At 41.4% G+C, this 15465-nt stretch overlaps 1 long non-coding RNA gene across 1 annotated transcript; it reads left to right on the plus strand.

Moving 5' to 3' along the window:
* The first annotated feature begins 3480 nt into the window (after positions 1-3480).
* Positions 3481-14535, plus strand: LOC117526307. The gene is made up of 3 exons (XR_004565256.1): positions 3481-3634; positions 13949-14060; positions 14192-14535. It is a non-coding gene; the product is annotated as an uncharacterized LOC117526307 (long non-coding RNA).
* Positions 14536-15465: the final 930 nt, after the last annotated feature.

The raw sequence follows: 15465 nt of genomic DNA on the forward strand, positions 1-15465 counted from the left end.
CCCACCAGTCCTTACCTCCAAATGTGCATCCAGCCAGGCCTCTTACACAGGATGGTGTCCTTTCACAGTCTGTTGTGGATGCACAAGGGATTGCAACGTCTCTTTGTGCGTTGTTTCAGCATTCTAAAGAGCAATTCTTGGTGATCTATGATGTTATAGACATATATGCTAGATTTGAGTGGAGTTTGCTGTGGTGTAAACACATGACATCATATTAACTCACTGTTTGTGTGCCAGGACATCAAACAAACTCCACCACACCTCCTCGGCTTTTTCTTCAAGACATGGAGCTGCACTCCATGTTGTTGCTCCGTGGGTCCTTTCCTTTCTTCACTTTGGAAGAAATCTGACTAATGGACTGAAATCATGTAACCAGGTTTTTCTGATTATCGCTTTTTTTACGAGTATATGTCTGATAAGATTATTACCGTTATCTGATTACTCCCACTTATGGATTATTATGGTCATGTAAATGGGGCCATTGAATATTTTATCTTTTAAGTGTTCTAATTGTGTTGCCACCTCAACCTGACTGTTTGTGGGTTCTACACTGTCATTTCTGGATATGTCAGTGGAAAGTGTTGGCCTTCAAATGCCTCCATGAATACAGTGTATAAATACTAATAAATCATGTCATGTGAGAGCTATCCAGCTGATTATCATGTCTTTGATTTATCCGCGTAGAGCAGTGAGGCATGAAGGAGTTTAGTGTTTGCTTTTATATACCGGCTGAGTAGATCCTTGTCCTTTGATTGGTGCTTTGTATATCACATGGATTAATTCATCCCATTTGTGTTGCATTGCATTCAGAGTGCAATTTGGTTCCATACGTTTGGTACCATTGCACTCTGTACATGTGTGCACACACACACATGCGCACGCATGCCCTCGTGCACACACGCGTGCTCGTGCATGCGCATGTATGTGCACCCACATGTCTCGTCCATGCATGTGCGTACACGTGCTTATGCATGCACATGCATGAACGCCCACACAAAACAAATCCACTTTACTGTCTGGAGGCTGTTGGCCAGAAAGTTGGAATGAAAAGCTGGACTCATTTCTCGTGATTTTTCTTTTTTTCCGCTGCACTGAGGATGTACAGTCTTTTCTTTGAGTATACGCGCGCGGGGGACAACAACTCTATTTGAAACATGATTTGATTGAGCTAACTGACACTGCTAATTCTTGTAACACACACACCACACACACACACACACACACACACACACCACACACACACACACACACACAAAAACAAACTCCACTGTGCTGTGTGGAGGCTGTTGGCAGGAAGAAAGAATGAAAAGCTGGACTATTTTCTGACGGTGATTTTTTATTTTTTTTTTTCACTGCACTGAGGATGTACACTCAGTGTCTTTTTTTGGTAGTACAGGCATGCACAAGCACCGACCCGGTTGTGTGTGGCGCACGCACGTGTGGGGGACAACGAGCTAACTGACGCTGCTAATTCTTGTAACACACACACAAAATCCACTCCACTGTAAGCCGTCTGGATGCATGAAGAACTGTTCAGATGAAAAGCTGACGTGATTTTTGGTTGGACTGAGGAACTACACAGTCTTTTTTTTTTTTTTTTTAATGTAAGTCTGAAGTCAGTGCACAGCATCACTGGACTACATGTCACAATTTGGACAGCAGCAGTGGAACACCAAAATGTAAGTCCCTTTCTGTTGTTTATAAATTAAGAAAATATCAAATGATAATCTATTTTTAGCCATTATATAAAACAAATAATGACATGTTTTTACATTCTTTCAATGGAATGAATATTTAATTCGGTGAAAGTGGAACATGCCATTCAACTTGGCTTTACCTCGAATGATGCGTATGTTCCAGCTTTCACCTCATGAAATATTCGTACCATTGAACGCATAAACATTCATTATTTGTATAACAATCCACTTTTCCGTGTGTGTGTGTATGTATATAGAGTTTTTTTATGCATTTTTGATCAAACATAGAATGTTTGAGGGTCTGCCAAGAACAAAGTGATTGAGTTGGAGAACAATCAGTTAATGGCCAAGATCACACAACAAGGTCAAAATTTTGGCCAACACCCTTACACAGAGGTTTCATTTGTTGGCTTCCTAAACAACAACAAAAGTCTGATCCTTCCATCATCTTATATATGCAGTGCATCCAGAAGGTATTCCACAGTGGCTTCACTTTTTACATTTTGTTATCTTACAGCCTTCAAACAATGGTAGTAAATTCATTTTTTTCCAACAAAATTCTCTCACTACACCCCATAATGACCACTGAAAAGTTTTTTAATTATTGCAAATGTATTAAAAATAAAAACCCTAAGGTTTTTTTTATTTGTACATAAATACTTATATGTACATATAAATACTTATGTCCATAAGTATTTACACCCTTTGCTCAGTACATTGTTGATGCACCTTTGGTGGCAATTACAGCTTTAGTCTCTTGAATATGATGCCACAAGCTTGGTGCATTCATATTCATTAATATCACTTCATATATATTCATATTCATTTATATCACTTTGAGCAGATGGAATCAGTTAATCAGTGAAATCACCTGGTGGACTCAGTGGCTGCAAAGAAAACCTGCCCCCTCTTGGCCGTTTCTGGAACAAGTTGCCCACCCCGTATTTGTTGATAAGTTTGCCACAAATCACCAAAATCCCAGAATAGAGTTGCTGTAATAGTAGGGCAGTATGTATATAATGTGTATAATTTTGGACTGAGAAACTGAACCAAGGCTACACCTAACAGTATTTTCATTATCATTTCATCTGCTGATTATTTTCTCAAGTCAATACAGTCTGTAAATGTAAAACATTTTTACAGTCATTTCAGACGCAAATTTTTATATTTATGTCTGAAATGTAATATTTTGAACCATTCACTTTGGTTACAACAGTTAATCACTAGTTTTATGAAAATAAAAATTAATCAAATAAGATTTCTGATCTTTGTCTTTTTTGCCCCGGGTTGAATGTGCGCCTCTGATAAAACCCCTGGCCCCAACCAGGACCCCTCAGCAAAATTGTCTAGAACCGCCACTGCTGTGACAGACTGGTGTCCTGTCCAGAGTGTAGACTGTATATATACGGTGTACCCTGCCTGCTGGAATAGGCTCCAGCTCCCCTGTGACTCTTAACTGGAGTAAGCAACATAGAAAGTGAATGATGATGATAATCATAAGAATACTGTAATAGTAGTGGTTCACACTTCCGGAGCAGAAGGTGGCACCAAAGCGCTGGTTGTTAGCAGCAGTAACCAGGGGGAAAATGTCCAAGAAGAAGAAGCAGGACGAGCTGCTGTTCCTGCTGGTTACAGCGTGTCGTTGCAGCAGGAGGTTCGTGTTGGAGTCGAGCTCGTTAATTAAGCTGTCTATCATCAGTCACGTTAACGTGTTAATAGCAGTCTGCCATCCTGCCCGAAGGTCGGAGCAGGTAGCAGCAGCTAGCTGAATTAGCTTGGCGGTTAGCTTCGCTCCTCGGCAGCGGCGTCCAGGATGAGGCTGAGAGTTGGATTTATTCTGCGGAGTTTGATTGTAATCGGGACATTTCTTGGTTTACCTTGTGCTCTGGTCTTCTCTGTCGCCGAAAGTCAGTGATGACGTTCCTTTTGGAAGACGGGTGAGTGAAAGTGAAGCTTAATTATGAAAGAGAAGGGGGGGGGTGTTAATCAAAGATAGCAGCTGACGATAAACTGGCCTCCCCCACCACCCACAGCAAAGTAACACACAAACAGTAAAAACACTGTTTTTTACCTTTTATAAAGTGACATTACCAGGTGCTTCCTGCATGTGTTACTGTGTCTCTTACGTCACTGTGTTTCACAATAAGGCGGAGCCGAGCGAGCAAATAAGTAAAGATTAGCCTGTCATAGTCAACCGTGACAAGCTTAATCCCACATAATATCATTAACACCACTACGATTTTTACAGAATGATAATTTTTTGTAGCCCGGGAAGTTTGTTGCCACACAGGATACAATTAATGGAATTCATGCAGCATTTTAATTTTATTAGTTCAATAATTGATGTTAACCAAATTACCAATTTGGGAGACACACACACACACACACACAATTAAAAACACTTTTTTTTTTTCTTCTACCTTTTAAAGTGACATTCCCAGGTGCTTCCTGCATGTGTTGCGTCTTTGTACGTCATTGTGTTTCAAAATAAGGTGGAGCTGAGCAAATACGCATAATTAGCCTCTAAAGCCAACCACACCAAGCTTAATCCACATAAAGATATCATTCACACCACTCTGAATTTGAAAGCAATTATTAATTTTATGTAGACCGGAAAGTTTGTTGCCACTCAGGACACAATTAATGGGATTCATGCAGCACTTTTAATTTTAGTAGTTCAGTAATTGGTATAAACAAATTGGTCAGGGTTGGGTAGGATTACTTTGAAATGTAATCCAAAAGTAATCAGATTACAAGTAATACAAATGTATCTTTCAAAGTAATCCTACCCAACCTTGCAAATTGTCAATTTTCTTTAAAATTGGAGAAACACACAAAACAAACAGTTAAAAACACACAATAAGATGGTAAAATAAAATACGGTAGTGGGCACTGAAAACCACACACGAACGCAAACGAATGATTCTGTTGCAACCCACCGCCGCAACTGTCACATGTTAGCTGTACATTCTTTACAACACTTACATGTTCCAGCAATTTCTCTGAAGTTGGCACATTGAGCACATCGACCTTGCTACCCAGCTGAAGACATGGTGGGCCCTGGCACACCACAAGACAGACCATGAACGTTCAGCTTCAAGATTGCCACCTTACGAGCCATTTTTTTTCAGGATCAGGCAGGCTGTGATTCAAGCCGACTCAGATTTTCAACGAACATGGCTCAGAGGTGGAACCTACCAAGAAACGAACTTTCACAAATTTTTTGACCGAAAACCAAACTGTGACCTTGCCAGGGGTCATCAAAGTTCAAGGCAGAAATAAGCAAAACTGATAATGTCATTAAATTCCCTTCTTTCAAGTGGTGTAACATTCAGCGCCATCAAGTCCCCAAGCCAGTTTAACTATCAAATGACTTATGGAGGAAACTCTTTCATATTAGCTTGGGGGAGCGATGGCGCTGAATATAGGGGGCCTCAAAGTCTGGGTCATTTTGCAAAATTGGCTGTATTTAAAGGCCCATAACCCTCTGCGCCATTAACACCCAACCAGATTTCAATGTTATCAACAAATATAGGCCTACTCTATCAAATGCAACTCAAAAAACATTGGGGTCTTGGTGGCAGTGGCCACCAGGGGGGCGCCAAGATTTTCAACTTGCCCAATTTTGGGGAAGTTTAGCGCACCTGGTGGCCCGCACCATCAGCCTTTTTTAACAGAATTTGCAGGAGTGGATAAACTAACATCTCTACTTTATATAACAGTTTGCAGTATTTGGGGACTCCTATTATACTGGTTGATACCCTTTTAATCAGGTCCCCCCCCCCATGTGGATGTCCCAGATGGACACACAAAGCCACAAGTGGCAGACCAACACTGGGCGGGAAATGGGGACACCGGACGGTGGGCAAAAGAGGACATGAGACAAATAAGAAAGGCTATAAGACAGGGAACCCAAGGATAACCAATAAACATGGCCGAAAACAGGTACTGGAATCAACGGGTGGAAAATAGGACATGGAGCCCCTTAATTGATTCAGTTAGAGTATTATTGTGAACCATCAAGAGAGAGCTTAAATGAGGCAGTAAGGTGCTTCAAAACACGTTTAGCACCCAAATCATCCCAAATATCCAGTGAGAGGGGAAAACCACACATTGTCTCCAAATCCAATTTCCACATAACAAACCATTTTAACAAACCTTGATGAGCATAATGCTCAGAGTGTATTCTTCAATATATTTTACTTATTTAGTATTGTATACTGTGGTCAATAATGCTCAAAAAGGGTGCAAGTGTAAAAGTGGTTTTGGAAATGCATTCTTAAGATTTGGATTCACCACCCCCAAAATCCATTGAAAAACTCCATGCAAGAAAAATCGTGTTGACCAGTGTAATATACTTGTTATAATGTGATTGTGCCATCATAAAATACTCTATGTAAAGTAAGTCCCTTCGGCTGCTCCCTTGTTTGCACTCGGGGTCGCCACAGCAAATCCAAGGTGGATCTGCATGTTGATTTGGCACAGGTTTTACGCCGGATGCCCTTGTGAAATGCTTGTGCAACTAGGGACTGTTATGAAAATAATTGTACAAAATCATGGGATTGGGTGCTTCAAAGGTTTTATTTGGACAGTGAAATCAACCAGTCATATAACCTGACTGCATTAAGACGTATAACGTGAGGATATCTTTGGTATGATGATAAACTCAGCAAAATTAAATGAATTGTTACACAGCTTGAAAATATTTGAACAAACCTCATTCACATGCAGAATATCTATACATTAAAAGCGTGTGTGAGTTTAGTATGTCCATTGTGAGTACATAATAGAATTTTAAATACATTACAAAAATCCATGCATGCAGCCGATCTGCTCTGTGTAAGCCCGATGTGGATCTGGCTGTATCCGCTGTCGCGACCCCAAACAAAACCAGGAGCAGCTGAATGGACAACAGCTATTATTTAAAGCCACAAACACGCAGTGTAACTCCTTCTGGTCTATACTTCTCCATCAGTATTCTCAGAGGAAAGAACAATCATTTCTAATTTTAAAAACCTTACAAACTAGGCCTCACTAGGCCTTACAATCTAATGCATTTTGTGAGTGCAATGGTAAGAATATTTCATAAGGTGAAATATGGACTGTTCCATTCAATCAAGCCCGATTGCCATGCTGGCTTGAGGATGCTTTCCTCAGGCCAGTGAAAAGTTGTGACAGAAATTTGTCGACCTCTTCATCCGACAGCACCTGTATTTTAGCTACAGAGACATCCCAGTGAATATGGCAAATGTCTCCAGACAACTTACGCATACTGGGACATTATTGAGCTCGTTTAAATCGTCTGTCACCAAAACAACCCTGCCGTGTTTGTTTTTAAGATAAGCGCCATCGTGGCTCGTGTGAGTGCGTGGTGGTTGCGGTGTGCAATAGCACAAAATGTATAGCACCAAAATTGCACTGTAAATGGAACAGAATGGGGAAATGGTACGAATGGCCCATATTACATGCATACAAACCACTGATCAAATGACAAGGATCTATTTAGGCGTTATATAATGTGTGATAGAGCATGAATGCAAAACTGCACAATCTTGAAGTAGCAAATTGAAGCTATACTCAATGGAAACGTGGATTTAAAGCACAAACACTCACACACATTAGAATATTTAGCAGGACCTTCCAATCCAATGCAAAGATGACTATGGAATTACAATTAACAACAGTTACAGGTAATTTGTGGACAGTGATCTGATGTTAAAGAATCCAAAAGTAATATCTCTACTGATTGTTATTGCTGTCAGTTAAGGACATCAGTTTTACACTAGTCGTATTCCTCTGTCTGAAGGCTTTAAATTTGGGGATCTGTACCCTCAGACAAACAATGTTGAAGGCTACTAGTGCATTTGTGCTGGTTTAAAGTCCAGCTTGGATGACTGTTGCTCTTGCTTTGAAGTCAGTTTGACTGAGGGTGGAGAAGAGCTACTTTACACATGCTCACACATAACCTGTTTGTTTGCTGTGGCAGATCTGTCATGCTTTAAAACCAGTCTGGACAGTGAGTGGATTGTATAGCCTTCCAGTGCACAGTCTGCCATAATATGCAAAATCAAACGAACAGTCTTAACGGGGTTTTGGTGCACAGCACTTGTGTTATCTTGATTACTGCGTCCTCTCACCTCCTCCCCCACATTGGCCTCATAAATCAGGCGAGGGGAAACATTGCCAAGCAAACCAAACTAAAACTAGAGCACTGTGCTCATAGAGTGCAAACCTATGCCAACACTAGTTTCCAGTTCCAAAAAATTTTACCTTGTAAAAAAATTTCCAAGGTAAAATTTCCAACAAAAACAAATAATCTTCAACCTAGAAGACTGAAAATTTCCATTTCATGGTACATAAACATGATATAGTATGGTCTTGGCAAAATGTAGCAGAGATGGTGGCCAAGAAGTTAAGTTCGCTCTTTTTGGTGTGGAAGGTTCCTAGTTCAAAACCCACCCTTCGCCCATTCTCCCATGTAATATGAATTTGCATGGGAAGGGCATCTGGTGTAAAACTTGTCAAATCAACATGCAGATCCACCTTGGATCCACTGTGGCGATCCCGAGTGCTGACAAGGGAGCGGGTGAAGAGACTTTCCTCTGTCTTGGTAAAATGTTGGTACTTTTCTTGACGTGTCACCTACATTTGGAGAAAAAAGAGGGAAGTCTTGGAGGAAAAATAGAAAAAAAAATGTGGGCCTTCTATCATGTTTCATGATCACACATCCTTCCCCTGAGGTTCAGTCAGGATCTTTTGCAAATTTTGGGAGTGTGTGGTGTGTAAATGCCTAGAAAAATGGTATTCATAGGAATGGTCTGTAAATTATTGTTAAGTGTGGTGAAAAAGATGTCTTAAACTGGATTTCAAAAGAAAAGAAACCATCAACAGAAACGGATTAATCCGTAACAGTGAAATACAATATGAAAATGCCTTTGAACCAGTTGTCCTCTACGTGACCTTGGGACAGTGTAGACTTATGTTTAAAGGGCACAGGTCATGTGAAGGTTCATGAGGCTTAATGAAATATAATAGGAGCAAATGAAAATAAGGACTTGTGGGATGTCCGTGCTGTATACAGGATTTGTCACACTGAACACTGAGTCAATATTGCAAATACGATTATGTAGCAGGAAATGGCTATAAAAAACATCTGTTGTACCTCCTCCAGCGAATGTAGTCAGTGTGCGTTTAAAAAAAATGGACGGACAAAGGTGAAATGGATGCATACGAATGTCCAGTGACTGACCTCAGACAGATGTGACTATGAAGCTTGAGACTGAAAGTGCTGCCAAAGGTGCATCAATGAAGTATTGAGCAAAGGGAATAGTTATGTACGTTTTTTTTTTTTTTTTTTTTTTGAAAATACATTTTCAGAATTTCAACAATGAAACAATAAAAAAAAAAACCCTGCAAAGTTACTCCTTTACTTCCTTAATGTGACAACATTTCAATCCCACTGGATTTTCCTCTGGTCATTGATTTGATATTCCTTTAAAATCAGGTCATTAGTCAGACATTTGTCTCTCAATCTCCATCATCTGCGGTACAAGAGTTCATGCTTGACTTACCTGGATATGCCTCAAATTGGCTTTTGCCTTGGCAGACTTGAGGATTTAGGTATGGGAAAAATAACTTCAGGAAAAGTCTTATGTTCTATAGAACATGGACATGTTCACAAGCTTATTGACATAGCAAATTATACCAATACACGTGTATTGGATTGATTGTACAAAAGGGAAGGAGAAATCAGAAGAAAATATCACAGATCATGCATGCATTATGTGGTAATCATACTAATTGGGTTAGCCAGCATGTGTTCAATGACCTGATTAAAAGGGGTATCAAACCAGTATAAGAGGAGTCCCCAGAATTCTGCAAACTGTTATATAAAGTAGAGATGTTAGTTTATCCACTACTGCAAATTTAGTTGAAAAATGCTGGTGGTGCAGGCCACCAGGTTGCACTAACTTCCTCAAAATGGACAAGTCAAGTAATTTGGAGCCCCCTGGTGGCCACTGCCATCAAGACACCAGGTTTGTTTCAGTTGCATTTGATAGAGTAGGGCCTATATTTGTTGATAGCATTTGAAATTTGGTGTTGGGTCTTGATGGCGCAGAGAGTTATGGGCCTTTTTAAATACAGCCAATTTCGCAAAATGACCAGACTTTGAGTCGCCCCCTATATTCAGCACCAGTGATCCCCCAACCTAATCACTTGATAGTTAAACTGACTTGGGGATTTGATGGTGCTGAATGTTACACCACTTGAAGATGGGGATTCAGTGCAGTATCACTGTTTGCATTATTTTTGCCTTGAACTTTGATGACCCCTGGCAAGGTCATAATTTGGTTTTGGTTGAAAAATTTTGGGATAGTTCGTCTCTTGGTAGGTTCCATCTCTGAGCCAATGTTTCGTTGAGTCAGCTTGAATTGCAGCCAGCCTGATCCTTAAAAAATTGGCTCTTGAAAGTCACATTCTGTTTCCTATTTTATGCTAATGCGGCAGAGGGCATTTTAGCATTGCATTATATTTAAAAAGTACATGATCACACTGCTGCATTTAATAGCTTGGGTTGGTATCGAGAACCGGTTATTTTGGGTATTGTTAAGAAATGATTTGACCCACTGATATCGATAGCCTTTTGCTTAACGATTCTCTTATCGGTCTTTCAGAGCAGCCGTTGTTTTTGAGGGCGTTTGTCGGAAAAAATTATCATTTCTCTACTTGATTACACACCCTGCAGCGGTCTTTAATCAACCGTTTCTGCAGTGCGGCTTTGCTTGATCCTTGAACCACCGAAGCAGTGCTTTGATCTGCTGCTTTGTTGTTCATTGCTCGCTCCTCTTCAGAAGCGGCAGCTCCGCTTCTTAACCCCTCTCAAAGCCATTAAAATATGTAAATCGTGAGTCACTTTTGTGCAGATTAATTGACTAACTGGGACTCTTGTCTTGTTGCGAGAAAGAAACGAGAATCGGACCTCTGTTCCGTGGCTCCAAACGCTGCGCTGCTCTCGACTGAGTCTAGAGTCAGTCGGAATTAATAACTTCATAATTGAATCGCCCTTTAAATCAAATTGACACCTCTTTCCAAACGTAATACCAACAATAAACTGCAATCAAGCACAATGTTTTGGTTTTTTTTTCCTCCCCAACTGAGACATCCTGCGCTGATGTGCAGCAGCCCAAGACTGTAGGCTGCAGACCTGCAGACTGCAGCAGCCGTCTGAGTCAGCTCAGTATGGAGAGACATTCATAGCCATTAAGTCTGAAAGGAAATGCTTTTGACAAAAACTACACTTCTTTTTTTTTCTATTATGGTCCAGAGATCAAGGTTCCAGTGACCAATTTCATATTTATTTACTTTAAGACTCATAATTTTGTTGACATAGAAAACGTGTAAGGCCTACTTGTAGTCACACAGAAAATTCACCAGGAGTATTGATAAGGAATCGGACTCGAGAAGCAGAATCGATAATGGTATCTGTCGATTAAAATCTTATCAGTACCCATCCCCTATTCTATCTGAAGTCAAACATGGCTGCCATGGTGGCCATATTGAAATGGCACCTAGAGCCATTGGTTTACACTTTTTTAAAGATGTTAAAAAGAAATTTGGTAACAAGGGTAGCTAGTAGCGTCCAAAATAAATCTGATAGGTTTTTAAGTTATTTATTTATTTATTATTTATTTATTTATTTTTTACTTTGGCTTTGATACAACCGTTTGGTGTTTAGCCATGCCACATTTCTAACTGGAACTGTGATGTATTGTATCATAAAGGTGAGCTACAGTGCCCGGAGCACTATTTGGATGAAATTTGCCATTACAAACCTGTATTGCTGTCTCTTATTAAATGTTAGCTGGTTCTAACTACCTCTGCTAAATAGATCATTATCATTTGATTGGATGATTGTATGCCACCTACAAAATACATACTCAGCAAAAATGCAGGGTATGTGATGTTGCAATGGGTCAAATATCAATGTTATTGATAGTGTTTTTGTAGTATTTACTGTACATTTTTGTTACATATGTTTCGCTTTATTGCACAGCTCCATTAGCTTTTTATAAAAATGCTTCCATGACACAAGGAGGCTAAATCTAGCAGCTGTAGTGTTCGCAGAAACATCTGTATGAATAATAAAGCACTGTCAGATAATGGGTTGGATACGTTTGACTGAAGGAAAACAACCTGCCTCTTCTGAGGGTTTTGCCTAACTCACCAGTGTCAGCAAACTGCTTCCCAGCCAGAGTGTCTAATCACACTAATCTATTTAGTGCCACATAAAAAAAAAATCATTCACGCAATGGAAAGAATATTTTCATTCGTTGAAAGATGGCACATACACCTCACTGAATGGTATGTTCTGTCTTTCAGCTCAGGTTATATTCTTACCATTGCACTCAAACATTTATTATTTGCATAATATATACACTCAACAAAAATATAAATGCAACACTTTTGGTTTTGCTCCCATTTTTGTATGAGATGCACTCAAAGATCTAAAACTGTTTCCACATACACAATATCACCAATTTGCCCGCAGATACTTGTTCACAAACCAGTCTAAATCTGTGATAGTGAGCACTTCTCCTTTGCTGAGATAATCCATCCCACCTCACAGGTGTGCCATATCAAGATGCTGATTAGACACATGATTAGTGCACAGGTGTGCCTTAGACTGTCCACAATAAAAGGCCACTCTGAAAGGTGCAGTTTTGTTTTATTGGGGGGATACCAGTCAGTATCTGGTGTGACCACCATTTGCCTCATGCAGTGCAACACATCTCCTTCGCATAGAGTTGATCAGGTTGTCAATTGTGGCCTGTGGAATGTTGGTCCACCCTTCTCTTCATATTGTTGTGCGCAGTTTGCTGGATATTGGCAGGAACTGGTACACGCTGTCGTATACGCCGCGTCCAGAGCATCCCGAACATGATCAATGGTGGTGACCATGTCGACGGTGAGTATATGCCGGGCCCATGCAAGAACTGGGACATATTTCCAGCTTCAATAGAATTGTGTTACAGATCCTTTGCCAACATTGGGGCCATGCATTATCCTGCTGCAACATGAGGTGATGTTCTTGGATGTATGGCCCAACACTGGGCCTCAGCATCTCGTCACGGCATCTCTGTGCATTCAAAATGCCATCAATAAATGCACCCTGTGTTCTTTGTCCATAACAGACGCCCTGCCCATACCATAACCCCACGCCACCATGGGCCACCGATCCACAACCATTGACATCAGAAAACCGCTCACCCACACGACACCACACACGCTGTCTGCCATCTGCCCTGGACAGTGTGAACCGGGATTCATCCATGAAGGGAACACCTTTCCAACGTGCCAAACGCCATGCGAATGTGAGCATTTGCCCACTCAGGGTCGGTTACGACGATGGAACTGAGTCAGGTCGAGACCCCAATGAGGACGACGAGCATGCAGATGAGCCCTTCTCCTGAGATGGTTTATGGACAGTCTTTGTGCAGAAATTCTTTGGTTATGCAAACCGATTGTTTCAGCAGCTGTCCGGAGTGGCCTGGTACTCAGACGATCTTGGAGGTGAAATGCTGGATGTGGAGGTCCTGGGCTGGTGAGGTTACACATGGTCTGCGGTTGTGAAGCTGGTTGGATGTACTGCCAAATTCTCTAAAACGCCTTTGGAGACGGCTTATGGTAGAGAAATGAACATTCAATACACGAGGAACAGCTCTGGTTGACATTCCTGCTGTCAGCATGCCAATTGCACGCTCCCTCAAATCTTGCGACATCTGTGGCATTGTGCTGTGTGATAAAACTGCACCTTTCAGAGTGGCCTTTTATTGTGGGCAGTCTAAGGCACACCTCTGCACTAATCATGGTGTCTAATCAGCATCTTGATATGGCCCACCTGTGAGGTGGGATGGATTATCTCAGCAAAGAGAAGTGCTCACTATCACAGATTTAGACTGGTTTGTGAACAATATTTGAGGGAAATGGTGATATTGTGTATGTGGAAAAAGTTTTAGATCTTTGAGTTCATCTCATACAAAATGGGAGCAAAACCAAAAGTGTTGCATTTATATTTTTGTTGAGTATACTTTTGTGGTTCTTTGATAACTAGAAATCAGAATTATTTTTTAAACTCCCGCTTGGACAGCATTTCCTTTACCACCACCATCACAAGTGCCTACAAATGTTTGTACAGTATTACAAATGTTATTAATGCTTGATATAATAATACGCTCCTTCTGTATCTGAAGGAAGACCATTTTCAACCCAAACCAAACTTGGCAGAGCAGTTTAAGCCTGTGGTGCCGTGGCCTCGTGTGGAGGGGTTGGAGGTTGACCTTGACTCTATCAGACTCAAACATGGTAGGATGCGCCAACATTTTTTTTTTAATTTAAAAAAAAAAAAAGAAGGTGGAAGGACTTCAGTATTTGTTATGACTACAATGTAGTGTTGTCTCCAGCTGTTGTTATTACTCTCTGCTTGTTTTTCCAAGGAGGAGCCAACCCTCCCCAATTTCCTAACCAGCAACCTGAGCAGAACCAGGTGATAGAGAAGCAGTATGTGACATTTAAACCCCATATTCATGCTTACAACAGCCCCACACTGAAGAAAGGCCTTCTGGGAAATTTGAGCTCAAGGAGCCTGAACCTCCGGGAGTCCCTGGGGGTCCTGGAGAGGGATCAAAGCCTTTTATACTGGGTGCAGAGTACAAAGACGCTGTCCAGTCTTCCATCAAAGAGTTTGGCTTCAACATGGTAGCCAGTGATATGATTTCACTGGATAGAACAATCAGTGATATCCGCCATGATGAGTGAGTAGTACAACTTTGCATTTCTATCACTGTTGCTTTCACTACCTGTAAGTGCACCAGACACCTCAACGACCCTTTTTTGTCCATTATCCATCCATCCATCCATTTTCTTTCGCTTTATCCGGAGTCGGGTCGCGGGGCAGCAGCTCAAGCAAAGCCGCCCAGACCTCCCGATCCACACATACCTCCCCCAGCTCCTCCGGGGGAACCCCAAGGCGTTCCCAAACCAGCCGAGAGACGTCCCTCCAGCGTGTCCTAGGTCTTTCCCGGGGCCTCCTCCTGATGGGACATGCCCAGAACACCTCTCCAGCGAGGCGTCCAGGGGGCATCCGGAAAAGATGCCCGAGCCACCTCAACTGGCTCCTTTCGACGTGGAGGAGCAACGGCTCGACTCCGAGGTCCTCCTGAGTGAACGAGCTCCTCACCCTATCTCTAAGGGAGCGCCCAGCCACCCTGCGGAGGAAACTCATCTCGGCCGCCTGTACTCGCGATCTCGTTCTTTCGGGGATGACCTTTTTTGTCCATTATTTGTTCATTTTTCTTTTCATTGGCCCCTAAATCAATTTAACTAGAGCCGCTGATCATTTCTTTCTTCAAGCACAAACTTGAACTTTCAACTGAAAAAAAAATCCATTGGTCTTTGTAAAGCTGCTTTAGACCATATGAACAGAAAAATGCAGCAGTCTCCTTACGAGATGTGTAGCTTTAACTCAGTGAAACGGGTAATGGGTTGTTGATAGGGCTTTCCTGTAGGATTATTTTGTTTGACCAGTAATCATCCTCATGAAAGCCAAATCCTCTTTCCACCTGACCAAAGGATTAGTTGACCAGTGACTGTCCAGGATCCACAACAAGTTTTGAGACGTACTGTATTTTCTGGAGTGTAAGTTGCGTTTTCTTTTTTTTTGCTAGTTTGAAAGGTCGTGCGACTTATAGTCCAGTGCCACTTATATACT

Source organism: Thalassophryne amazonica, chromosome 15, assembly GCF_902500255.1.
Source record: "Thalassophryne amazonica chromosome 15, fThaAma1.1, whole genome shotgun sequence".
NCBI classification, from domain to species: domain Eukaryota; kingdom Metazoa; phylum Chordata; class Actinopteri; order Batrachoidiformes; family Batrachoididae; genus Thalassophryne; species Thalassophryne amazonica.